Below are 27,896 nucleotides of genomic sequence, written 5' to 3' on the forward strand. Positions count from 1 at the left end.
CTGCACGGCAATTTCCATTAAAGCACCAGCCGAGGATACCACTGGTACTGTCCAGAGGCTGTTGAGAATAAAAGCGCAGTATACAAATTATTATAAATGGCGTCCGACGTGAACAGTTTTGCCAGCCAAAATTATTGTCTCGCTGGAACACTGCGCTAGCAGAATATGTCTGTTAAAACAGTGCCTTACCATTAGGAATTTTGCTGAAACCTCATTATTCGTGCAGGTATTCTCACGAGGTCTAAATTCGGTGCGATAATGAAGAAAACACATGTTTAGGTTGGTTGTTAAGAGAAAGAGGGAAACGTGATTATGCGCTAACAACTCTGACTCGACCACGTGTATCTCGATATTTACATGTATTGAGGTGAACAAGGTGTTGACGATGAAGTGCTTTTAGCTTAATTTCTTGGCTCTGTCCAGCAAGCATCATCTGGGCCTAAAGCTCAAAATGCCATCGAGCCTGTTGGCGAATCGTTTTCAACATGCCACACAACATGTAAGTACAATGGCGCTTTCTAAGGGACTGGCTCACCTCGAGCGTAGCGAAACCAGCGGGTCTTCGGAGGTTCTTAGTGTCTACAAAAATTTATAATAACAGCAACACTATAAAGAATTGCTTGCATTAGCGCTATTCCTTCTCCACATTCTGCTGTAGCGCCTGGCGCGCCCGCGGCCTGTCACAGGGCCGGGGGCAATACATTTTTCTCCGTAAGGATTTTCGAACAAAAAAATCACTATTCCGATTGGTAAAGCACAAGCAAGATCTTGCAATATTTGTGGGTTTATTTGAATAGAAATAAATAAATAATTGCAAATGAAATAAATATCTGCAGCTGGGATTTGAATCCGGGGCTGCGCGAATAGATCAGCACCACTTACCACTGCGCGAGAGCGCCAGGCTATGGCCGCAGCCGAGAGCGACTGAAGTTATAATGCAACACACTCCCGAAGTGTGCATTGCACATCGCCTGCTTAATCAACTAATATTGCTATCAAACTAATAATCGCGCTTTGAGCTATTTGTCGTTTGTGACAGAGAGCGTGGCAGAAACACGGCACTATAGAGCAATACGCGTTGCCAGTGACAAAAAAAGCTGCAGAAATGCTGCACTGGAGCATAGGCAGCCGGCGTACGCTACGTGAATTGACATTAACGATGAAAAAGTTGAAGAAGCGCATAACTGGCTGCCTGGGTGAGTGGACACCTCAATTCCGCTTTCAGGTGCGTGGCACAGGTGTCCACATGCAAGAAACTGTGCTTTCGCACAATATTCCGCGCTTAGCAATGCCATCCCACCAGCGATTTTTTTAAGCTACAATCATTTAAGGCCAAACAATACAGCGACACGATGTGCGTGTAAAACGAGAGTGCAAGGCACCGTTAAATGCGGCTTGTCCTTGACCTATCTTTCTGTGTATGCGAACGAACCTGTAGGGATGATTCACAGGTCAGCGCAACAACTTCATAAAGCGTAAAAATTGGAAAGGAATGTTTCCCGCTCTCGAAGCCGAAGTCATCGAGAGGGAGTTGCCCCAGATTGAATATCCTGCTTCCATCAACTAAATAGGACGCGATTAGGTAATTGTATTTTGTTTTCCATTACTACAGCGCGACTATCAAGACACAGAAGATGAAAACACGCAGAGACAGAACATAGCACAGTGTTTTGTCTCTGTGTGTTTCCTTAATAAAACACGTTTCGGGGCTAGTTGGTGATGCATTTTCCCTTTTTAGAATTTTAACAGCACATAGATGCGCTTGCGTTCACTGTCGTCTTTCTTGCATATTCAACGAACATACTTGTGAATAAGGATAGTTGGAATCAGCGCCCGCCTGTCATGTCTTTCTATGTATTCGTCTAAATATGTAGCGCTGCTTAATTTCAAGAAAAGTGAAATGCGTGTTTCCTTGTTCTGTGTCCTATTAGTCGCGCTGCAGTCAAGGAATATCGTCTCGAACACGCCTAACGACTTGCCTTATTTTGTTTTGCGAGATCCCCCAGTAGTCTCCCGAAAACAATATCCTTATATGACCATGTATTCCGATCACAAATGCATTTAGCCTTTTCTCCATCGCTTCCAATCTTTATTTTACTTATCATGGCACCTCTTTCTTGAATCAAAAATGACACTTTTTTCGTTTTTCTTCAAAGGCAATACCTCTAGAACCCGTTTTGCAGGGACGTTGGATTATGCACAGCTTGCCGGTGCACAAGATACACTATCCTTCGTCTAGTTTTCATCAGAATCAAATTATTTGTGCGTAAACTGCCATACAGTAGATGCACTGCGCCCATGTTTTATTACTTCTGCAGTTGTCAATGATTTCGTTCGAAAGAAAATAATGCGAAGACTTCGTTTCGCGCGGTTGAGTGCGCATTAGAATATCAATATCACTTATCTTAACCGAACTTCATTAACTTATACACATGCGTGCGCTAGAAATTTGGTACAAATGTTTTAATAAAAGCGCAACTATAGTATAACATATATGCAAAGAGGCACGAGCAGTTTAATGTGTCGTGTACTGAATGCGAGGCTATCATAATGTGAAATCGCCCGTTAGGTTCATCAACCTGTGCGAATCAATTTCACATTATGGTAGCCTCTCCTCGCATTCAGTACACGACACATTGAATTGCTCGTGCCTGTTCTGTATGGTGAACAGTGATGCATCATGAAATGGGCATCAGCTGCGAATGTTTTCGAGGTGGAATGATTTGAATGCTTTGCAGGAGTTTTGGTATAGCATCAGTCAATCAATTGTAAATTATGTAAGATATTTCTTATTCAGAAAAGAAATACTATTTTGAATGTAGAAATATGTGACTCCGAAAATATAGATTTTATGGCATATTAACCAATTAAATTTCTACTCACTTCACGAACGCCGCAAATTAAGAATCCCAGCATGATAATATAGTATTTCTTCCCACCATCTTTAAAATCTGCCCCGTTACATTAAATTAATCCAAAAGTTTCAACTAATTTGTAACTTATCATACATTGCAAGGGCAGCCATTACCCTATTCCCGCCATTTCTTGTTGTCGCCTACGCTCTTCAACCTCTGCTGGCCCCATTTACATTAGGTTATGTGGGAGCTAACTGCCTTATACTAAAGGAATACCACTTTTCATTTCCTGCATTGTATGCATACTGCAAAACGTAGAGCATGAAAATACCTTAGGAATGCGTGAAATATATAAATTTTCACAATGTCTGAAAGCGTTCACAAGTAACAAAATATCTATATTATGAGGTCAAAAATGGTCTTAGCTTGGCTGTTGAAGATTTGGCTTTGAGCTTTGCTATTTTCTGTCCGTTGCACACTCTGTGCTCATAACCGTCCAGTGTGTTTTGATCGATGGTTAACATTTGGAGCTTGATGTTCTTACGATCTGTCACACGTAATATGCTCTACAAACTATTGGGAATCAAAGTAAGCTGTCTTGCAACAGCATAGGAATAGTGAGTAACATGCACGACACACATCTATCTTAGAAGAATATTTAGCGGATCTGAATAGTTAAAAAATGTCTAAAATAATATATCTGAACCCCGAGGATATAGCGAGGTAAGCCGTACTCCATCCGAACCAAAGTTACGAGGCCTTTTACCAAAACCGGTATTCTGCAGCTACGAGGATGTGTGCTTTGTTGCCACTGCCTCTCTCACAGCTATCCACACGGGCAGCCATTCCGCTCACGTGTCTCTCCATGCATGTCATAATGATGACACGAGAAACACAGCCCCCACAATTTTCATAGAGTCCTCGTTTCTCACACGCCATTCCGCCTAAGCTGGCTTCTGCTGAAGTCTAGCCATAAATTGCCGCTAGTGCATCTTCTAGAGTGCTCGGTCCACTGGTTCTATTAGCGACGTTTCCTGTTCGGACAGAGGGATCTCAGCAGCACGACGCAAGTGTCACACATACAAGCCATTACTTACTGCCATCTTCCACAGCAGTAATACTGATATTTTAGCTAGTTGGTAGAGCATCTCGGAAAACAATTCAAAAGTCGAAGGGCGTAGAAAGAACAGGCAACACAAGCGCTGACTCGCTAGTGGTCGTTTCTTCACAAAACGCTGGACAGATACTAACAAATCAACGAAAGAGAAGAAATCAATGAGGCGCGTTTAGATATGAAAGCTCCCTTTAATGCAGGACAACCGATGGGTCACTAATACATGTGTGGTCGCTCTTAAAGATATGATAGGCCTCTGACAACTCCCTTACTAATTTATTAGATGCCGAAACTCCTCTCCTGCCTTTTGTCGCGTCCCTCACGTCATTTCTGTTACAGGATGTCTTCAGTAAAAACTAGAAAAGAAAGAGAGAGAGAATAAAGGAAGGAAAGAATGAAAGATAGAAAGGAAAGAAGAAAGACGGAAACAATGAAAGAAATAAACAACGAAAGAAAGAAAGAAAAAGAGAAAGGAAGGAAGAAAAACGAAAAGAAAAGCAGAAAGAAACGAAGGAAGGAAATTAAGAAAGGAAGAGAAAGAATAAGAGAAAGAAATAACGAAGGAGAGAGAGAGAAAGAAACGGAAAAGAAAATATAGAAGGAAAGAAAGAGAGAAAGAAAAGAAGAAAGAAAGAAAGGAAGAGAGAGAGAGAAAGAAAGAGAGAAAGGAGGAAGAAAGAAACAAAGAAAAGAAAGAAAGAATGAACGAAGGAAAGAAAGAAAGAAAGCCAGAATGAAAGGAAGAAAGAAAGGAAGAATGAAAGAAAGGTAACCACAACCCCGAGCACTGTGGGATAAGGAAGAGGCGGATAGAAAAGAGCGCTGAACAAACAAATTGTTAGTTCAGCGCTTTTTCGCATCTGCCTCTTCCTTCCTGGAATGTGCTCCCGCTTTGGAAAATATGATCCAACACCAACTATCCCGACAGGTTGTGTCGTTCCGTCAGTCTAGCATGGATACTTCAACCTGCCTTGACTGCCCTTGACACTTGTGTCGATATTAGGCGTCTTTTTCTCCAAGCATTCCTAGCGAAGGAATAAGGTTTTCGTTTCCCCGCTTAACTGCTCGAATGGCACAGAGGCGATGGAAAGAAATGCGAACAACGCGGCGCCTACGCGATCCGCATTTCTTTAAATCACGATTTTACTTCAGGGTTAGCAAAAAGACGCAAGAGTCGTCCGCGAATCATTCTTGGACGACTCGAACATCTTTTTCTTATAACTCAGGCAAAAAGCGCAGTTAGAAGAAATTCGAACAGCGGAACGCGGAGGGACCGCATTTTTCGCTTTTCTTTCCATCGTGATAGTACTCAATCACTTATAATCGTTTCAACCTGCATTCCTGTGAGATGGGGGAGCCTGTGGGCGAAGGTGAGAAGGAACGGCTAAAATTAAGATAATCACCTTCCGCCACCAAGCAAGACAACCACAGCGAAGTTTTCAACACATCGCCAATACGAATTTGATGTTTACCTGGCATGTGGTGTTCCTGGTATAATCTCCGTAGTACCAATCTTCCCCAATTTGGCAGTAATACCTGCAGTGGAACACGGCTCTTTTCTGCACAAAAAAAGATGTGCATTCTGTGATCTTCGTTGGAAGGAATTGAACATTTTCAGAGTTACATATTTCGAACTGCTGCATGCGCAGTATGCGCTGTATTTGTGTTTTTAATCATTAGCGTTTTTTTTTATGTGTAGAAACGCTCACCAAAATCGACAGGGAGCCTAAATATGCTAAAGTGTGTCGCTTATTTATAGCTGAAGAAAAGCTGTTCCAAATATTAAAATTTTTTTCCTTGCTTTATTTCAGAAAAAAGGTATTTAATTAAGAAAGGAAATAGAAGTGCTTTCAAAAATAGCCAAATTTAGATTATCATTGCATGCAACCGAAATTTTTATTAAGTTTGCAGTCTTATGCACATCGTCTACTTTGATCACCTGTTACTTACTGTTCTACGTAATAAGATGTCTAGGATTAAATTTGAATAGGCTAAGGCTTCATGCAATGCAGGCATGTATACATCTGACGCCTTCCTTTTGTTGTAAACCGGCCTTGTGTTAGAATGAAAATTTGCATCTTTTTTCGTTTTTTATACATATAGATAGATAAGATGAGAGCGGAAAGGCAGGGATGTTAACCACAAAAACTTCCGGTTGGCCACCCTGAACTGGAAAGGAGAATGGCGAAATTAAAAAGACGAGAGGAGGAACAGGAAACACAGTCACAATCTGTCAATCAAGGCAGTCTCTCGCAAAAAAAAAACAGTGGCTTGTAAGCATCGAAGGCAGACGACTGTTGCTGCCAACGACCAAAGGCCTTAACCTCTCTGAAAGGGCGATGATCAAGGCGGTCCAGATCACAACGCACCTTACGTATTTCGTTCGCAAATACATGAAAATCACACGGAGCTGACTGATTCTCTCTTCGAAGACACAGTTTACACAAGAAGTGCTGTCGGCCATCCCGATCCGGAATGCATATTGATTTGTGAAGGCAACGCCGAGCCATATACGTTTTATATAGAGTATGTTCCGTGTGTTTTATGGGGTGATACATCAATTAGCTACAAATTTATCTATTTATCATCCCAAGTGCATATCAGTTCGTTTAGGATCGTCGCCTGACACCTGTTTCTAACATATCACGTACGGAGGTCGCACCTGATTGTTTAAAGTGTGCGATTCGTCGGTCATTTTCTGCGTCTAATGCAGGCCACGAAATAAATTAGCTCAGTTGAAATATTTTTCTAGGCGGGGTCTCCTCGAGGTGTTCTCAAATATTTCCTATTGTCTTAAATTGATTATTTGATGACTCTTAGTAATTTCGCATTATCAGATATCCATATACTAAGAATTTAGGGTGTATTTCTATTAGTTTATCACGAGACTAGGAATAATAATACCTAATAGCAGCAACGGCTAAAGTAAACGGTAAATGCGCCCTTTTTGTGCTATACGCGAAAGAAAAATGCCGCTCAAATACGATTTGCAAGCTTACCCCTGTGTACTCCTTTTGAGGGCATTTGTGAAACGTTTCAGAATATACACTTGCCACTGCAATACTTCCTTCGCTTTCTGCATCTGTAAAGCGAAGGGACGTTATTATCATATTGAAAGGTAGGGTTCTTTTTTAACAGCGTATTAAGGGGAGGCGAAGCAATTAAACGATTTCTATATTTACACTAGGTGTTGCCACATCTGGTATAAATATGCAGTTTTAAAGCAGATTTCATAACTGGATATCGTTTTACCATATGTTTGTCGTTTTTGAGTATTTGCTGCTAACACAGCAATAAAGTCATCTCAAGTCAGTTTAATGACTGAGCAGAAAGTTGGAATGTTTGTTTTATATCAGCTTACTCTTAAATTCCTGCTAAGTGAAATCGATTTGCTAGCTTTAGTTTACTTGCACAACACTTATGAAAAAAAAAACTGGCACGCTTACTGACAAAATAAAATTTCATGCAAAAATTACACCAAAACTATTGCACATATGCATAGAAAATTCAAGACCTTCGTTGCCCTCATCAACGGCTCACGAATCATGGGCATAAATTGGAATAATTCTGCATTCAACATAACAACACAATAGTCATCCGATTGGTACAAAGCGTACCTCGAAACCACTGTTCAAGAGCAAACCGCAATCAACCAGAACTCTGCTTCAACGTTTCGAGGATAGTTGCCAAAACTTGGAAATACTGGACAGCCTTCCTGATGTCGCCTCAAAACATGGCCCACTGTCCACATGGTACAGCCTTCCCACTGTGTGTGACTTCACGTTAAAGTCAGCGTCATCATCATCAGCCTGATTACACCCATAGCAGGGTAAAGGCCTCTCCCTTGTCTCTCCAACTGACCCTGTCGTTTGCCAGCGGCGGCCACCCTATCTCCGCAAACATCTTAATGTCTTCCGCTTACTTAACTTTCCGCCGCACCAAGCTATGCTTGCCTTCTATTGCAATCCACTCCGTTACCCTTATTCAACAGCGGTTATCTCCTCTTCGCACTACATGCACTGCCCAAACACATTTATTCGTCTTGAATTCGACTAGGTGTCATTTACACGCGTTTTTTCCCTCACCCAGTCAGCCCGCTGACAATATAAAGGACTTAAGTAGCTATACAGTCATTATAGATCTCTTCCAGCATTTTCACTTAAGACTCTTCTAAAGCGAATCCGCTTGCCTGCATGACTGCTGAGATTTCCACTGACTCAAACGCATTCCGTTATCAATGAAGGCTATAATAGGGATTGGTTACACTCTGTGCATTTCGCTATCGCCTGATTGATAGTGTGAATATGGTCTATTATCGAGTATACATTAATAAAGCCTGCCTGATCATTTGGTTGTTCGACACCTAAGGTTGTCCTGATTCTATTTGCGAATACCTTATTAAGTTTATATAGGCAACGAAGAGTAAGCTGATAATCGTGTAAGTGTTTAAAGTTTTTGACGTCTCCTTCATTATGAATTCAGATAATGTTAGAGTTCTTCCAAGCTTATGGTACGCTTGAGGTCATAAAGCAAGGCATATACTCGGTGGCTAGTTTTTCTAGCACAATTTCTCCTCCGTTCTTCAAGAGACCTGATCTCATCAGCTGATTTCTCTCTTTATATTGGTCCTAAGGCTTTCTTTATTTCCTCTTTCTATACTGGCGGGATCCTATGTTGTTCGTAACAAAATCCCGAAGGAATAAGTGGTAACGATTGCTGAAGAACAAAGCACAGGACATCGCCTTTAAATTTTTCCACATTGGCGTCGTTTAGCACCTAGTTTGTTGATCCTTTTGGTCAGAAAAATGTGATGTTCCAACCAGCGGAAATTTTGATCTTTCCTTTGGAGTTATAAAAAATGGCTCTGCTCTGCCAAAGAAAATGCGAGGAATACACGAGGCGCCCGAGTCTTGAGATGCACAATTCGCTGAGAAGATGACAACCATGAAAAAAATCCGAATTCCGAACCTTCTATCGAGACAAATAAAGGTAACATGAGAAGTGATGATAGTAAAGCCAAAGAAAAAAATCAGTTAAAAAGTCAGTTTTTTTTCCTAAATTGCGCTGTTATCTCGATACACATTAATCTATAAGTAGCCGACAGGTATGCACTTTTTCCTTGAAGATATATGGGAGAATACTGGCGAAGACGGTCATTTGAACAAAGATTATTTTGCTCTTGTGCGTGTACTTTCGGCACTTTGCATTTTTTATGCGTTTCTTGCGAATAACCCGCTCTGATACTAGTATTTCCACAGCTTTTCTTAATTAAATGGCTATTTGTTAGGCAAGAACAGCTCAATGCAAACACCAGACACTAGAATTTTATCCACAGAGAACCGTAGTCTGTGTCTATTGGTCTCGTGTTCCTCTTTCGCTGCGAGCTGTCCTTTAATAACACTTTTTAATTCGCGGGTACACATTTAAACATGAACTACTGAAACTCCTGAAATCGGTAAACTTAGTATGAGATTTTTTTGAAAATAAGGTCAGCCTAACACTCAAGGTGAAGCTCAAACTGATGCTGAACCCGAATAGAAAGCGGAACATGCATGGAGCGTAAAGGATGAAGCAAGTTGGTCAGACATGCTTAACGCGGATAACGCGTTACGCATGCCTGACCAACTTGCCCAATCTTTAATGCTTCTTAATCACATTTCTAGTACATCGCGCTTTTTCAATCTTCATTGTGCAAACCCGTGTTTCCTCGTTTCCTTGGCTGCCAACGCTGAATGTCAAGCACCCGCCCTCATATACTGCATCCGTTCGAAGATTCTACCTCCGTTCATCAAGGCAATTTTCGGCGGGTTTCTACCGTCGGTAAGCCATGGTTGGCGCTTGTGTGTGTGTGTGCTCTCCTGCTGTCCTGTCACTTGATCATGTTAAGCACGTCTCACCAACATGCCCAATCTTTTACGCATCTTAATCACATTTCTAGTACATCGGGCTCTTTCAATCTTTAATGTGCAAACCCGTGTTTCCTCGTTTCCTTGACTGCCAACGCTGAATGTCAAGCACGCGCCCTCAGATTCTGCATCCGTTCGAAGATTCTACCTCCGTTCATCAAGGCAATTTTCGGTGGCTTTCTACCGTTGGTAAGCCATGGTTGGCGCTTGTGTGTTTGTGCTCTCCTGCTGTCGTGTCACTTGATCTGGCGCTTCTGTGTGTTTGTAATCTCCTACTGTCCTGTCACTTGATCTGCACCATTGTTCCGTTAAACATACATGGATATTTGTGAACTTCTCCTTTCTTTCTTATTTAAAAGAAAAAAATGGCTGTGAATTTTCTCAGCTCATTCAGGATATATACCTCTGCATACACAGCTGCGGTGAGGTTTCGCAGCTACACAATAATTCAGGAATTTGCTGCCTCGGCTCTTACATCATCTTCCGGATATCAGCATCTTCTGCATCCTTGGAGTAGCAAAGACTGGCGCTCGCGCAGACTGGAGGTCCCTTTCAAGCTTTTGCGTTGCCTGGTTCCCCTACTAAATTTCTACCTTCACAGATCTGGCCTGGCGGTTTCCCCATTGTGCACTTTTTGCGCCGAACCTGAGACAATAGATCCCTTCCTGCTGTTCTTCCGCCGCTTCTCTCATTTGAGGAAGCGTCTTTTGCAAATTCCATTTCATAAACTGGGTTTTCCTGTGTCCTCTGCGGTTGTTATTTCCATTGGCGCTTCTCTGCTTGGACGAAGTGACAGGAGTGTGCGCTCTGCTGGGCAAAATTCCCTTAAAAAAACTCAGCGACTCGCATTGTAATTTCTTTTCCCCGCTCTCAGTCAGTACGACATTGAAACAGTACAGATATTGCATACTATTTTGCACATTAAGCCATTTTCCTGTCTTCGATCTCCAAGTTAACAGGACCCCTGTCCTTGCGTCTTCCAATCTATCAGCCTACATGCTATTACTACTCTTTTTTTCCATCAAAACTTTCCTGTATCCAGCAATTAACCAGCCGTGTCTTGGCCACTCCCCCGCAATGGATATGTGCCAGCATTGTTTGAGGCCTACCTACCTACCTACAAAGCAAAAGCTCTCGGCGTTCATTACGTTCATTGGCTATGGCGTTAATAACGATCTATGAGATACGTGCGGTGGTGAGAGATAGATGTGGGCTGCATGCATTAGCGCTGACAACGTAGTGGCCGACTCGTGGCCCTGCAGCAATAGGCGGCAGCGTTCATTGGGTGACCAGCCTCACGCAATCAACCAATAACTGCCACCTGCAAGGGTGGCAGGGTGGGGTGCTGCCTATCCGGGGGGTGGAACGCAGTCCACGCTACAGACGCCAAGCTGTGTCTGCTCGACCGATACAGCACAGCTTTCACTCTCTAACTACGGTCTGCAGAAGTTGAACCGCAGCTATTTTTTTTTTATCCAGCTGAGACTCGGCTAGATTACGTGGCCAGGCAGCAGCCGCTCCGTGTCTCTGGAGCCCCTGCGCAGTGACGGCGAACACTCGGCTCGGCGACGCGGTGGAGTGACGTGTTGCTTTGCTATGGCAGTGGCGCCACGTAACGTGACGTCACGAGGTTGTGACATCTCGGTTCTCGGAGCCGAGTTTTCTTGATCCTGCTAGGCCAGAAAAGCTTTGTCTGAAATATTAGCTTCGGTAGGATTCGGAGAAGTGCCGGCAAAACAGAAACTGCTTTACTGCTGTCATAGACGACGTTACAACCGCTGGAATTTCTCGGTCCCTTTGATTCATTTGGCTAGGTGTTGCTGGTGGTCGCTGTTCTAAATTTAAAGGCGAGATTAGCCTTTCAGTCACCTATCTGAAATTTAATGTCCTGTGTCACCTTGTTGTAGGTGTTCTTGTTTGCGGCCCCTGTAGGAATGGCGCATACCCGCGATGCGAGATTGGCCGGGCTGCATTGCATACCCAAACAGGAGAGATGCCGTTGTGGACGGCTGCAGATAATTTCGATCAACTGGAGTTCTCCAAATTGCACATACATCGTGGAGTACACGAGCCTCTATCATTTCGCCTATATCGAAATGCGACTGCTGCCGCCGTGATCGCACCCGCGTCTTATGGGTCACGCGTTCAATGTCAGCCGCGGTGGAGGAGCTTTTGAATCAGGATAAATAATCCCTTTATATAGGGAAGCACTAACGTTACGTACGCAGTGCGGTATTATAAACTTATATCAACATCTGCATTTGCTAGAGGCGACACTTTCAGTAATCTGAAGAAAGCTCGAAATTCAACGCAGAGCTAATTCGCAATAAAACTGTTTAGGCACCTATTTTTAGGATAGATGTATAGGTTAGTACAGGATAGGAGAGTTCCGACATAATGAACGCTGTGCTGCGACTGTAACGTAGCGACCACGGTCGTTCATTGTGGCGATATTTCTGTGGGAAAGAAGAGCACGTTCCAAACGTGTGAAGCATTCTAACAGCCTGAACGTTTGGCCTGAACATTCTACGTTGCAAAGCGACCTAGGTTGTGCTGAGCCACTACCCCCTTGTACATTTTGTTGGAGGCTGCGGTACGTTCCCCCTCTGATCCTAGAGCTCCGTAGCCACACCTTACCTCTGACTGCTGTTACACCTGAAGTCGCCAGATGGACAGCCCCCTACCCTCTCTTCCAACGCCCTCCTACAGCGCAGTCCCAGAGTCTTCAGCGGCGCCGACGACCGCACCGTCGACGACTAGTTGTAGTACGTGCGCATCAGCGCCTACAACAGGGGAATTCCAGGAAGCTCGGTAACGTCTTGGACTCTTAGCGACGTAGCTAACTTGTGGTTTGGAAATGATGAGGTCGACTTGCCTACCTGGTTTTTCTTCAAGACCTGTTTCTAGGAGGCATTCGGCTGTCCTGCTATGCGCAAACTGCGCGCCAAAAAACGCCTCCGCGCTCACGCTCATCACCCCAACGAAACTTTCACGAGTTACATATAAGATGTCCGCCTGTGCAAGCTCGCCAGCGCATCAGTGCGTGAGGCCGATAACGCCTTCTTCCCGTCTCTGATGCGCCACCGCTCTCCTTGCCGCCTGTAGGAAAACTTACAGCCGCAGTTTCAAAATCAAGAACTGCGTTTTAATGGAACTGTCTCAGTCCTCCGTCCTCCCCCACCAATGTTGTCGAAGTGTTGGTCAATGGCGTTGCCGATCTAGCCCTTGTTGACAGGGGCGCTGCAGTGTTAGTTAACAGCACCGCCCTTTACCAAAAACTGCACAAACTTAAGATGCCTATTTCGAAATTTTGCCTCCGCACAGCAAGCTCGCGACATGTGCAACGTCTGGAGGTATGCACAGCTCACCTTGTTATCCAGGACTTTGGGTACATCGCGGAGTTTTTCGTGCTGTCCCGCTGTTCTCGCGATGTCATTCTGGGCATTGGTTTTCTTACCCTTCATTATACGATCATCGACTGGGCTCGTGCCAGCAATGAATTGCCGCCGCTCTGTCTCTCCTCGCCAAGCGACACGTCCCCTCGAGCAAGTAGAATGCTGGTCGCTGAAGATACTGCCATCACTGCCTTCTATACACCCCTGGTCCCCCTCTTTACTCCGGTTGTTCTGATTCGATTGTTCTCTTCAGTCTCGCTGATGCTGATATTCGTCGCCACTTTTTCCTTCCGTTCGCTCTTTTGACTAACTGCGTAGGCCACAGCGAAATTTACTTCACGGACCTCTTTCCTTGCGCATCAACGCTGCTCAGTGGCGAATGTCTGTGACATGTCGAATCATTCGATCATGTTCTTACATACTCCTTCTCCGGCGACCCAGACCCTCTCCAGATTTGTGGCATCGAATCATCTGCTGCTGCGCAAAACCGACACCATTTCTGTTTTTTTTCGACCTATCGACGCCTGCGTTGTGCCAGCCCAAAGCGCTCAGCTCTTCGCCTTACTTCAGCATTTGCGTTCTTCCTTCGACTTGCCCCACACTTCTTTTGGTCGCACATCCGTCGTCACTCAGTGCATCAAAACTGTCACGCATGCCATTTTGAGCCAGCGCCGGTATCTCTGGTTGGTCTCTGAATGCTCTTTAATTACCAAAGAAGTGGACGATATGCTTCAGCGCGTCGTCATTCAGCCTTCCCACAGCCCCTGGGCCTCCTGCGTTGTTCTCGCGAGGAAGAACTGATTCATCTGCTTTTGCGTTGATTATCGTCGACTTAACAAGATTTCATGAAGGAATGTGTATCCCTCTTCCCCGTATTAAGAATGCCCACGACTGCCTGAAGAGTGCGGAATTATTTTCCTCAATGAACTTTCGCTCTGGTTACTGGAAGGTGCCCACGGCTGCAGCTGACCGGCGAAAGTCAGCCTTAGTTGCGCCCGACGGTCTCTACGAATTTTACGTCATGCCGCTCGGCTTGTACAATGTGCCAGCCAAAATTGAGCACATGATACCACAATCCTCGGTGGTCTGGAGTGGCACACGTGTCTGTGGTACCTGGACGATGTCATCTTTTCTGCGGACTTTTCGTCCCAACTGATCAGCCTCGAACGTGTCCTGCAATCTTTGACCGACGCCGGCTTGCAGCTGGACTTGAAGAATTGCTGCGTCGCTGCCCGGCGGCTTACCATCTTGCTCACGTCTTAGGCGTTCTTCTCATTCTTGCAAAACTGCGTGCAGTTGCCTAGTTTCCTCGAGCCAGTTCAGTGAAAGAGCTGCGCAGCTTCATCAGGCTGTGCTCTTATTTCCGGCGCTTCGTGAGCACATTCGCTTCCTTCCTTTCTCTCACTCAGCTGCTTGCCGGCGACCCAAGCCTCTCGTCATGGATACCATCCTGTGATGCGGCTACCTATCTCGTACCTAACAATTTTGCCACCTCTACCAACCTCTCTGCCTACCTATCTCGATCCGCTACCCATCTTGTCACCTGCAGCTCTTCCGCAAGTAAGTGCACATGATAACAATGATAATGCACTTGTTCCCGGGTCAGAGATTCCTAGAAATGGTGAGAACAATGCGGGCTCAGAACCTCCTGTTCCGTTCGTTTCCAAGCTTATTCTGATCATTTTTTCTGCTCACGACTGAGTAGCGCCGGGCAACAGCTACACACAGTCGAAAATACAGAGCCACAGTAGCGTCGTCTTGCTGAAGAAATCGTGCCTTTGCTCGTCAGCGGCGTCTGATACTTCTGTTGTCGCGCTCTTTCTATCTGGTAAGCACTAGTGCTACACTTCCTGCCACTCGTACACTGACAACGTATGCTCCAACAACATGCAAACACGAAACAACGCTGCTACAGTGCAACGATGAAGCCTTGACCACAGCGAGGAACCTAACCCTTCATTGGTAACACACTTTTTTTTCAGAGGAAGATGCGGCGCCTTAATTTCACGAGCCGCACATCCGCAGTCAATCGCAAGTACCCCTGCTACAGCTGAGGGCTTCTTTAACGCCCAGTGGCAATGCCAACGCAGACAAATGCCTTTTCTTTGACGAATATCAGAGCCTCTCAAACATAGTGCGCTGTGCTCAAGAGCATCAGTTTTAGGGTGCCGTTCCTTCTTCGCGGGTACCTTCAGGCCGACCGCGTACTTATATATGCACCTGTTCTCGGGACAGGCTCTTTGCATTAACCCTTGTTTTTCCGCGCTTTTAGCAGCGCTTGCTTGAAAGCAGCCAGCTGCTCATTCAGCACCTGCCATTCCTTCAGACAGTGCCCAGCCGATATGTGGCCCTTCCTTTGTTGTAGCCTTCCTATCGCGGCTGCATCCCTCTGACCACTTTTTCCGCGCAAACCTGCGGCTCGTACCGTGCTTTCGCAAGCAGCGAAACTCATGTATTTTTCTGGGCCACTCCCATTTTCCTCATGGTGAACCCATGGAACCATCTCATGAGCCGGATTAGAATACGTTCCAGCTTTATTCATTGCAAACGGCGCCCTCCGCGCTTCTCTTAACGGAGGACTCCAGAGTCACGTCTACTACTCCGGTTAGCGTCTGGCCCACGCGTACATATTTGAATATATCTATAGCCTTTTTTGCATGAGCTTCCCTTCTACACATGTGGCGGTATACTTTTAGACTTGCATTCTTTTAACGCGACAGAGTTAACGAGCTTGTGTCGCAGAAAAACCGAGCTCGTCGTCGGTATCCGCGTGGTGGGCTGAGAGAGAAAAATAGACGAAAAATTCCCAGAGAAGCAACCTAGATGGCAGGTGACCCAGCTAGCTCAACCGCCTAAGCACGTGCAAGCATGATGCGGTGGGCTCGATGAGTAGGGAAGAGGCCAGTCTACCGCTGTACACGGCCTGCCACACAACTTGCAGATAAATATGGCCGCCGTTGCCTCAGCGGTGGTTGAACTTCTCTCGTTGAATAGAGTGACGGAAAAAAACAAGCCATTCAGGACTCCAAATTCATAATGTAAACACATTTCTTCTGCTGGGAAAAGCAGGCTAAGTCTGCCGCAAAAGGAAAAAAATCGAATTTTACTTAAGACAAGACAGAAATGTAGTTTTCGTCAGAAGCTCTATAGCGACACAGGGAATAGCTTCAACGTGCCTGTTTTGGAATCCATCGAAGTGCTGTTAAATATGTACGCACAAACCTTCCTAGTAGAACAAACCAAGCTTACAGCTCTGTGACTTACCTAAGTCATCGAAGCGTTGACATTCTCCATCGTTGCATAGCCCTGCAATTACGGCTTGTTTTCCGCCGTTGATAAGCACCTGTAATTCAAGCATAGGACATCAAATGCGTATTATCGTTTCCCGCATGCTCTGATTATTAAATTAAGAAAAAATTCTAAGCCGATAAGCAGATGAGACATTAAGAAGTAGTTCATTCCTAACTAAAATTGAAGTTAAGCCTTCTGCGTAAGACATTTATTCAAGAGACGACTGCTCCTACCACAATGGATATTACAGGGTCAGCACCGTGCAGACATTTCGGCAACAGCTATGGCCGGATATATGTGGACGGCTGTTGCTTGCTCATTGCATATTTCTTCCACAGAGATAGGTGAGAATAACACACAAGCACTGGGCTCGTAGTCGTTTCAATTTTTATCAGGTCAGTGTCGGTAAACTTTTCACGCTAAAGAAAAAATAGCCCATATTCGTGTTGTTTCACTTCGCTCTTCTCAGAGCAAAGCCATCGCGCCGTTGAAGAAGCGGTGTTTAGAATCTCGAAAGCTTTACTGATCTTTTGAAAATTTTATTTCACGGTTGTTGACATGTTGGAGCCCGCAGGTTAACGCCCTTGCTATAGTTTCAGCTTGCATATTCACCGCATAACTTGAATTTTCATCCCCCACTAGGAAGTGTGCACCTCTAAAAATATATCCCGCTTTTTTAAAATCCAGCAGCACGGGGGGTAATGCATATGTGAAAGCGTGCGTGGAGAGCGCTGCCGTAAAACTCATTCAGGAATGAGAGAAAGAGGAACTTCTACTGTGGGTCGCTGTTTCACTGAAGCAAAATTATAACCTGTATTCAGGTAAAAACATCATGGGTGTGAATTACTGACCTCACTAAAAGCTTAATGTCAATCGCTCTTTCATTTCTAGCAATTTATTTGCATGTGCTCAGTGATTATGTACACCTGGCTATGGCAGCCGCTCCTTAAACAGGAACGTTTTTTGCTTGGAATCATGTAAGCAACAGGGTCACAGCAAGGGGAACAGCGATAAATGCCTACACTCAAGTAATGGTTGTGAGGTGGCGCCGTAGTCATTGTAAGGACGGTATTATAGAAGGCTTTTCTTCGCCTCACACTTTTGTAGTTCTCTTGAAGAACAGAAGAAGGCCTGGCCATTAGAGAATGCCTTTTCAAAGGTATCAAAAGGCTTTATTTAAGGCCTAAATCTTTTACATCCAACATTCACCTAAAGGCTTTGAATCTTATGCAGAAGAGGCGAATTGAAAGCCCGAACGAAGAACATGAAAAATTAAAACTTAATTTTTGATGAAATTTCACATGCCACAAAACAAGATAATTCTGTTCCGAACTCTCCTGTATATGAATTCTCTCTGCAGAGTTCTTACTGTATTGCCGTTTTAAAAGCTCTATGATTGGCTGCCTTTTTTTTCTGAGTTCTTGCATCCTAGCGATGTGTAACCTAATACTTAGGTTACACAAACAGGTCCTTCCAAAAGGCATCAAGCGATAGCTTGAGCTGCAGTAGCACAACAGAATGTGGGAAAACAATCGCAGGATTCCCGCTGCAAAAATCGATTTGTCACTTCTTTTACGTTCCACAGAAAGTCAAGGAAAGTCAGCTGATAAACGATTTAATCAAAAAGAAGAAAAACGGTTTACGTATTAGCTGATCTTCAGGGGGAGCTTTATGTAAATAGTTTGGGCTGTGGGAGAAGAATTCACATTAGAAATGCGGTCAGATCTATACGCTTTTCACAAGCTTTGCACAGCGAAGAACGAGGAAAAGAGCCATAGACATAACACAACAGAGGCACTGTTCGTCTTTGGCTCTTGGCTTCCTTTTTTAGTGCTGCTAGTTTATAAATATTATTAGTTCGCCCAGCTGTTGTCTCATGCTCTGAACTCCATTTTTAAAAATGTGCCATAAGTGTCCTTCATCATGATAGGCTGTCATCTGGAATCTCACATTGTCGAAAGTTAAAACGATGCCCTTCATTTCTGTACTTTGTGGAGATACCCAAATGTTGCCTCTTTTGAGGAAATAACGCAGAGTATTACAATTTTCGGCACGAAAGACAGAAAACAGAGCGCACGAGAGTGGCGAATAGCGTTCCTCCTGCGCCCCCATTTCACAAGCAAAGCTTCAGTCTGTACATGAATGAAAACCATTCTGGGAGAGAGTAATCGGCATTTTATGCACTCGCAGTCACAGGTCGTATCTATTACGAGCAAAGTACAAATAGAGGTTCACTGCTTCAACGTGGGTACTAAGTCTGTGTAAAGATGTTTCGCAAAATAGCGTGGTTAAAAACCCTCACAATAAACTGCTTTCAAATTAGCTTTTCATAAACCCAAAGATATGGACGCTTAGATAAATTTGAAGGATGGAGCTAGACTGTTCAATATTTAGCCTGCAAAAATGTGTGTTAAAGCCCGGATAACAATCAATAATATAAAGAATCAAGAGCCTACTTGCCCCGTATATATATATGAAGCTCATCCTGCCTGCGAGTACAAAAAAAATGATAGAGTTTTGCAAATGAATATCGCCAACATTCGATAAAAAAATGGCGTATATTCCGGGGCTGAGGAGGTAGCTGCAATACATATAATATTTTTGCTGCTGAACAGATGTTACAGACTCACCTCTTCGATAAAAGAAGAATGAGGCGCAAAACAGCTCGCAGCGCGGACCTTCGACCTCCGATTGAGCTACTTCTAGTAATGTTCCATTACCGCGCATGCAGAAGCATAACATTGATATAATTAGAAAGCTGAATAGTGAAAATTGCTTCCACATTGAGGTCGTATGCATCGCCCCATAAGCTAGAAGCATACTTGAATATATAAAGATGGGGTTTTAATAAAGGGAGTAAACCTGTTCTCTCCGCTAAACCGTGGTTGACATTAGAAACCGCCGGCGCCACCCCGCGATCGCCCTCGCTGCCGAGCGCACACCGAAAATGGCAGCATTGCTCTGAGGGAGACAAGTGAACAGTACTCTGGCTGAAATCAAAATCATTTATTTCTCCAACGAAAATAAAGGTAGCTAGCAACAGAATGCGCTAAGAATCGAAGTCCACTGACTAACTAGGAAGGATACGGGTGAGCTAACGTTCGGCCATGCTAAGGCAAGGAAGAAACGCCGAGGCCTCGTCCCGCCTCGGCCTGAACAGACCTGAGCTGGCGAGGTCGGTTCAGGTCTGAAAGGCTGGGGCTAGGCCGGGCGACGCAGGCCAGGAACTCACAGCCGAAGACCATGGCTGACGCAGGACGCCGAAGCTCCTAGACGACGATGGGGATGAAACCCCGCAGTTCCGCCAAATGTTCAGCGGCGAATATATATATATATATATATATATATATATATATATATATATATATATATATATATATATATATATATATATATATATATACATGAAAGAAACCAGACGTGATGAAGAAACACTTATACTCTTCTTGACGTTTCGGCCGGTGCCCGGCGAAAAGAGCCGAAGCGTGGCCTTATGGTAGAGCATCCGCCTTGCATTCGGGAGGAGCTGTGTTCGACCCCAGTGTCGCCCGGTACCCCCGGTTTTAAAATGCGTTCAAGGTTTCCCGGGCCTGGTACTCGGCTATTCTGGGTTGAGATGCTTGGGAAAAGGGTCTTGACTACAGTTGCCTTGACGGGTCAGAGATAAGTTCCGCCGTAAAGTGACCCTAAATCCACCTCGTGGGTTAGAAGCCCATCTTGTGGCCCTTCTTGCCGTTTCGGCCAGTGAAATAAATGTGCAAGTGGTGCTTCACCACGTCTGTTTTCATACAAAAGTGTTTATATATATATATATATATATATATATATATATATATATATATATATATATATATATATATATATATATTTATGAAGGGAGCCAACAGTCACCGAAACCAAGGTGCATAGGGGAACGTTAATTTTATTATTATTATTATTATTTTTTTTTATTTAATGTGTTATATCAGGGAGAGAATAATACTTAGATTAATAAATTGCTTAAAGAAAATTACTTATAAAGCAGCAGAAAAAACAACCATGCCGCCGGTGGGATCCGAACCCACGACCTCCGAATATCGCGTCCGGTGCTCTTACCAACTGAGCTACGGCGACGGCTGTCCAATCTGCTGCTCTCGTGGGTATTTATGTTTACTGCGTGTGAGCGAGCCTTGAGAGTGTTCACCAGCGCCACCCTCGACCATAGCGGCGGACGTAGCACGTCCTGTAATACCGCGAGCGTGACGTAGAACGTCATCTAACGGAGAGGGCGGAAACTGTGCGAGAGCCCTCTTATGCTACCTATGGCATCAAGACTGCCAGAACCGAGACCCTCGTTAAGCTATTAGCAGACAGGTTAAAGGAAATGAGGGGCCCGTTTGACAATTTTATGAAGGGAGCCAACAGTCACCGAAACCAAGGTGCATAGGGGAACGTTAATTTTATTATTATTTTTTTTAATGTGTTATTAAAAAATAATAATAATAATAAAATTAACGTTCCCCTATGCACCTTGGTTTCGGTGACTGTTGGCTCCCTTCATAAATTTGTCAAACGGGCCCCTCATTTCCTTTAACCTGTCTGCTAATATATATATATATATATATATACATATATATATATTGATACGGGAATAAAAGAAGAGGCGGAGAGCGAGCGCGAGCGGCGAGCGCGCGGCTCTAGCACGAGGGAGATAGAACGAAAAAGCTAGGCCGCCGCCGGTCGTGCTTCGCCGGCTCTCCTCCGTACTGCTGCTATATTTCTCTGGGCGGGCCCGTGGCCACCCCGTGGCATCCCACACCGTAACATTTTGGTGGCAGCGGTGGGATCATGCCGCTCACCCGCTCCCGGAATCAAGCACCCGACGTGCCAGACGACAGGAGTCCACCACCAGCCGATAGCGCCGACGACGCGGCGGCCGGCGCCGCTAGACCTAGGCGCTCGGAGGGGCTCGGCTCTTCGCAGCAGCCGGACGCCGGTGTTGAGCGCCTCCTGGATACAGTCACCCAACGCATGGACGCATGGGAGGCCCGTCTGACTGCCCAGGCTGGGGAGATGGAAGCTCTCCGGCGCGAACTCCGTCGCCTGGTGCCAGCCGAGCCGAGCACAGGTCAGGTGCCTTTGGGCGTCCCCGCCGCCGCTGTTTACGGCTCTGCCGTCGCTGGGCCTGCGGTCGTGGCCGCCAATGGCGTGCTCGGCGCGGGTGCGTCCTCGCCGCAGTGTTCGTTGGACGTTGTGGAATTGCCCACATTTGACGGCACCATCTCGTGGGATGCTTACCGCATCCAGCTGGACGGTATTGCGGCGGCGAGAGGCTGGGACGAGCAAATGAAGGCATGGATGCTCGTTGCAAAACTGAGGGGCCGCGCCACCGAGCTGCTGCAGAACGTGCCGCCCGACCAGCTGGGCTCTTACACTGTTCTGGCGGGCCTCCTCGCCGACCACTATGGTGCCTCAGGTCAACCCCGTGTGCAGTACCACCGCCTGCGAGCCCGCCGTCAAGAGCCCGGGGAGACGTACCAGGACCTCGCCGCCGCCATTGAGCGCCTGGCTCTGCAGTCGCTGCCGGGAGCGCCTCAGAACGCCGTGGCCCTGGTCGGCACCGAGGCGTTTGTCGACGCCATCCGACTCCCCGAGGTGCAGCGCTTGGTCCGCTCTGGCCGTCCTGATTCCGTCCGCGCCGCGATGGCGCTCGCCATCGAGGCGGAATTGACTTTGCTGGCCACGCGGGGGTCGCCACCGTCTGCCGAGCGCAGCGTCCGGGTGCAGGCTCCTCGGTCCGCAGCCCCAACTGCGGCCTCTATCCGACGCCTGCGTAACGACGTCCGCATGACCTGCTTCCGCTGCGGCCGGCGGGGACACTACGCGAGGGACTGTGCCGGCCCTCGAACGTCGGGAAACGATTTGGCGGAACTCCGGGGGCACCGTTCCGCTACGGGGAGCTACGGGGAGTCCGTCCCCACACTCCTTCGTTCTCCGCGTCCCCTCCTTTCGTCGGCTCCGATTACCACTGATGCTCCTTACGTGCTCGTCGACGTCGCCCTGCTTGACCGGCATGTAAAGGCCTTGGTTGACACTGGAGCGGCTGTCAATGTACTGCACAAATCGTTTGTTGCTAACGCGCCCCACCTGCTTCTGCCAGCCGCCAAAACCCGGCTCTTAGCTTTTAACGGCACCCCTGTGGAGCAAGTCGGACGTGTCGTCGTCAACCTGACAGCACTCGGGAATACCATCTCCACCGAGTTTGTTGTCGCAGACAGCCCTATTTGGCCAGTGGTCCTCGGGTGCGGTTGGTGCCAGCAAGCCGGAGTCGTCCTTAATTTTACTAGAACCAAACCACGGGCGAGCCGAACTCTCTGTGGGCCGGGCTGGCTTAGCCGGGTTTCCAGCCTCGGTGTCGCCCTGTGGCAGTCCCTGGTGTCGGCGACCAAGCGTGCCTCAGCATCTCTGCGTGACCTCGCGACGAAGTGGCCGTGTCGAGTCAAGCCGTTCGACGTCATTACCGTGACTGTTGCGTCCGCCGTGACCCTGCCACCGGGTGCGGCAACGTGGGTGTATGCCAAGCTTGACAGTCCGGTCACAGCAGACGTGCTGTTCGAACCCATCCGGTGTTCAGCTCCAGCCCGTCAGATGACCTCCCCTCGAAGCCTTCTGCCTGTGCTCAAAGGAGAGGCCCACGTATTTATACTCAACATCAGCAGCGTACCTCTCGCGCTGACTCCCGGCACGCAATTGGGTACAGCCTCAGTTTTGGACCCCGGGTCACCAGTGGCGTCTCTGCAACCTGAAGCCCCGCCTCGCCACCCTCCAGCGCCGGCGATCCTATCATGGGAAGAATTTAACTTTGGACCCAGCCTGACCTGCGCGGAGCTCGCCTCTCTGAAGACCTTGCTGCTCGAGCATCGCAGTTGCCTTGCTCTCAGCGCCGGTGAACTCGGGTGCACTTCCTGGGCTCAACACCGGATCAACACCGAAAACCGCGGGCCTGTTCATCACCAACCTCGCCGTGTAGCGCCGGCCGAACGGAGAGTCATCCAGCAGCACGTGTGCGACATGCTTGACCAGGGAATCATTGCCCCTTCTTGTAGCCCTTGGTCCTCCCCTGTCGTCCTTGTGCGCAAGAAGGATGGAACACTCCGCTTCTGCGTTGACTATCGGAAGCTAAATGCTATTACTAATTGCGACGTGTACCCGCTGCCTCGCCTCGACGATGCGCTTGACCGCCTGAAGGGGGCCCGTTATTTTTCCACGCTAGATCTGCTCTCGGGCTACTGGCAGGTGCCTGTTCACCCCGATGATGCGGAAAATACGGCTTTCGTGACTCCCGACGGCCTTTACCAGTTCAACCGTATGCCCTTCGGTCTCTCGAACGCTCCAGCCACCTTCCAGCGTCTCATGGACCGAGTCTTATGCCATTTGAAGTGGACTCTGGCGTTGGTCTACCTGGATGACGTAATTGTCTACGCGGCTACATTTGAAGAACACCAGAGACGCCTCAAACTCGTCCTCGAAGCCCTTACCTCTGCTGGGCTTCGCTTAAAACCAAAAAAATGTTTCTTCGGTTTCGCGGAGGTGACGTACTTGGGTCACGTTGTGAGCCGGCATGGCATCCGTCCCGACCCTGAAAAGCTAAAAGCGCTTACAGCTTACGAAGCTCCCACCACCGCCAAGGAGCTCAAAAGTTTCCTTGGATTTGCTTCGTATTTCCGTCGTTTCATTCCGGACTTTGCCAAGCGCAGCGCTCCATTGACCGCCCTGCTGAAGAAGAATGCACCGTGGAGTTGGACGCAGGCCCAACAGCTCGCGTTTCTTGACGTCAAGCACGCCCTCCTCGAGCCTCCTACATTGGCCCATTACGACGAATCGGCCCCCATCGTCCTCCACACGGATGCCAGCCAAGATGGGCTCGGCGCTGTTCTCCTGCAAGAAGACGAGTCTGGTGACCACAAAGTCCTAGCTTATGCCAGCCGCCAGCTTTCCGACGTTGAGCGCCGCCGCCACTCTTCAGAACTCGAGTGCCTCGCCGTTGTCTGGGCCGTCGAGAAGTTCCGTCCCTACCTGTACGGCCGTCACTTCACCATAGTCACGGACAATAGCGCTCTCACTTGGCTGCAGTCCGCCAAACATTTGAATGCCAAGATTGCACGCTGGTCCCTGCAACTTCAAGAGTACAATTTCACAATAGTGCATCGGCGCGGCTCTGCCCATCAAGATGCCGATTTCCTTTCTCGCCACCCTTGTTTCGTGACGGCTTTGACGGACCTGAGGACTGCACAAACGCAAGATCCCGCCATTGCTGCCATAATCCACTCCCTTGGCACCGCCGCCGGCGCAGGCCTCCGCCAACTACGCCGGGTCTATCGAATGAAGGACGACCTCTTGTGTCATGTGAAGCGGCTCCGTGGTCGACCACCCGTCTGGTTGCCAGTTGTGCCGGCAACACTGCGGTCGTAAATCTTGCGCGGCTTACACGACGCTCCCACGGCTGGTCACCTTGGTCGCGGCAAGACCTACGCACGAGTGTCGGAGCGGTTTTGGTGGCCTAATATGTCCAGAGATGTCAAGGAACACGTGGCGTCCTGCCAGACATGCCAGTACAGAAAACCGTCCACAGGTGTAACCAAGCCACACCCGCAGGCTTTTTCGCCACCAAGTTCACCTTTCGAGCTGGTTGGACTGGATCATTTGGGCCCGTTTCCGAAGACGCGTGCCGGCAACCGGTATGTTCTGGTTGCGATCGGCTACTTCTCCAAGTGGGTCGAAGCACTGCCCGTTCCAGACACGTCGTCCGCTCATGCCGTCGCGTTTGTGGAACAGCATCTCGTTCTTCGGCCCGGTGTTCCCCGGCGCCTCATCACGGACCGTGGGAGCTGCTTTATGTCCCATGAATTCGAGCGAGCCCTCCGCTCCTTCGGCATTGCGCATTCCACTACATCCGTCAATCATCCGCAGTGCAATGGCCTCGTGGAGCGTGTTAACCGTACCCTCACGGATATACTCGCATCCTACGTCGCTCCGTCCCACACAAACTGGGATCGTTTTGTTTCTGCTGCAGCTTTTGCAGTCAACACTGCAGCGCAAGAAACAACGCATGTGACGCCGTTCTCAGTCGTCTATGGCAGAACGCCCTCCATCCCTCTCGACGCGCAGTTGGGCCTTCCCCATCCCACTACGTCACCAACTGAATCTGCTCAACGACTTCATTCCGCCCGCCTCGACGCCCAGCGCAACCTCCTCACGGCTCACGCGCGTGTGCAAGCGGCCAACGCGGCAGCACCACCACATCCCCCCTTCCGGCCCGGTGACTTGGTCCTCGTTCGCCGCACCATCCGTGCGACTGGCCGTGCCGCAAAGCTCTTGCCCCGATACCGCGGCCCTTACCGTGTCGTTGCCCGACTCGGCCCCGTGACATAACGCCTCGAAGACCTGCCAGGGCATCGACCATGCGGTGTGCACCACATTTTCCCAGAGCATGTTTCAAACATGAAGCGATATGTCTACGGCGCCTGCGGTGACTCCGACTTAGCTACCGGGTCCTCATCAGTGCCGTCGTCGCCTGCTGGCTCCATGCCTTCCCCACGCAATGCAGTCCCATAAACGGATCGCCGCTCAATATGCATAAAACTCCCTGAAGTTAGCCTAACCGGTGTGGGACCTTCTTCGGCGACTGCACACACCTTCGCCCAGCTCACACACTTCGAATTCAACGAAGAGTGTGACCGTTTCCTATCTGCGAGCCCACATTGCATCGCCCCAGGAAACCCTGCATCAAAGCACGGCCTGACTTCTCCGCCCCCCCCCCCCCCCCCCCCCCCCGGTGGAAAGGTGATACGGGAATAAAAGAAGAGGCGGAGAGCGAGCGCGAGCGGCGAGCGCGCGGCCCTAGCACGAGGGAGATAGAACGAAAAAGCTAGGCCGCCGCCGGTCGTGCTTCACCGGCTCTACTCCGTACTGCTGCTATATTTCTCTGGGCGGGCCCGTGGCCACCCCGTGGCATCCCACACCGTAACAATATATATATAAATACATACTTCTTTCTTAAATTGTTGTGCTGAATAATGGAACGAGCCCCTCATTTCCCTTCCCTTCTCTGCATAAGTACACAAGTATATATATATATATATATATATATATATATATATATATATATATATATATATATATATATATATATATATATATATATATATATATATATATATACACTTGTGTATCTATACATCTATACGGACAACGGAAGGGAAATGATGGGCTCGTTCCATTAATCAGCACAACAAGTTAAAAAAACAGATAGAAACGTTCCCCTGCGCACCTTTTTTCGGTGACTGTTCCTATTATATATAGAGGCACTGAACGGTCGGCGGTTGTTCTAGAGCGAGCCAGCAGCGCGTGGTCAGCGGTCGTCTCAGCGACACATCTTCGTCGTTACAGTTACGACGTAGTGTACACGGGGACCTGCAATGCAGCGCGAAGCACACTGTTCTCAACATCTCGATCCGTTGGTTACATTTTGCCAGTATTCAGCATGATGTTATCTTGCGGCTGTTAGCGCACCTTTTGTAAAGCCCTCGATCTAGCTTAGTGTAAATAAATGAAATTTAAAAATAATCAATACTAACACAGAAATGTCTGCACGCATTCGGAAAAACGGCATTTAAAATTTTCAGATTAACATCAGAACCAAACGTGGTGTTTTCCACATCTTTGTATTTTCTCATGAAAAACGTGAAGATTCCCTACCGCAGTTTAGCGCATACCAGCCCTCTTCTTTTCGTTTTCATTCCGTTTTTGCTTTTGATTCTTCGTTAGTTATAGGAAAATCGCTCATGATTTAATGGAATACTTACTACACATGGCGTGGTGTTTGGGTAATTAACTTCCTTCTCAGAACCACGACACCGCTTACTGCAGCTGGGAGCATATCCATGCTGGGATTTGAACCATGTAAGGTAAGAATAGGGTGCGGGAAGAAATAGAGAAAGAAATGTTCAGTCAGTCTACATTGCAGCAGTCGCATGCACAAGCCTACATTGAATATTCGAATGCCGAAGATTGCTCGGTCCAAAGATGTTATGGACTTCACTCCGCAAACCAGATGAGTAAGAAACCTGAAGCGAATATGGCATGGAACAAGAAGCTATGCATTACTTTAACATCAAATGTGTATACAATGATGTAATATATTTTCAATGCAATGAAAGGACTCGGGACCCTCCCCAATGTTCTCACGCGCTGTATCATCAAAGAACAAGGCACCTCTCTGTATGCTTATGAACACTAGAGAACCGAATCGAAAATCTACCTCATTGCAGAAAGAAATTCTTCTAGAGTACGTCAA

General features: G+C 47.2%; 1 long non-coding RNA gene across 1 annotated transcript; it reads right to left on the reverse strand.

Moving 5' to 3' along the window:
• Positions 1-6,968: 6,968 nt before the first annotated feature.
• On the reverse strand, positions 6,969-27,487 carry LOC144104309 (uncharacterized). The gene is made up of 3 exons (XR_013308495.1): positions 27,406-27,487; positions 16,535-16,613; positions 6,969-7,051 (listed from the first exon to the last, which is right to left on the reverse strand). It is a non-coding gene; the product is annotated as an uncharacterized LOC144104309 (long non-coding RNA).
• Between the last annotated feature and the right edge of the window lie 409 nt (positions 27,488-27,896).

Source organism: Amblyomma americanum, chromosome 9, assembly GCF_052857255.1.
Source record: "Amblyomma americanum isolate KBUSLIRL-KWMA chromosome 9, ASM5285725v1, whole genome shotgun sequence".
NCBI lineage: Eukaryota > Metazoa > Arthropoda > Arachnida > Ixodida > Ixodidae > Amblyomma > Amblyomma americanum.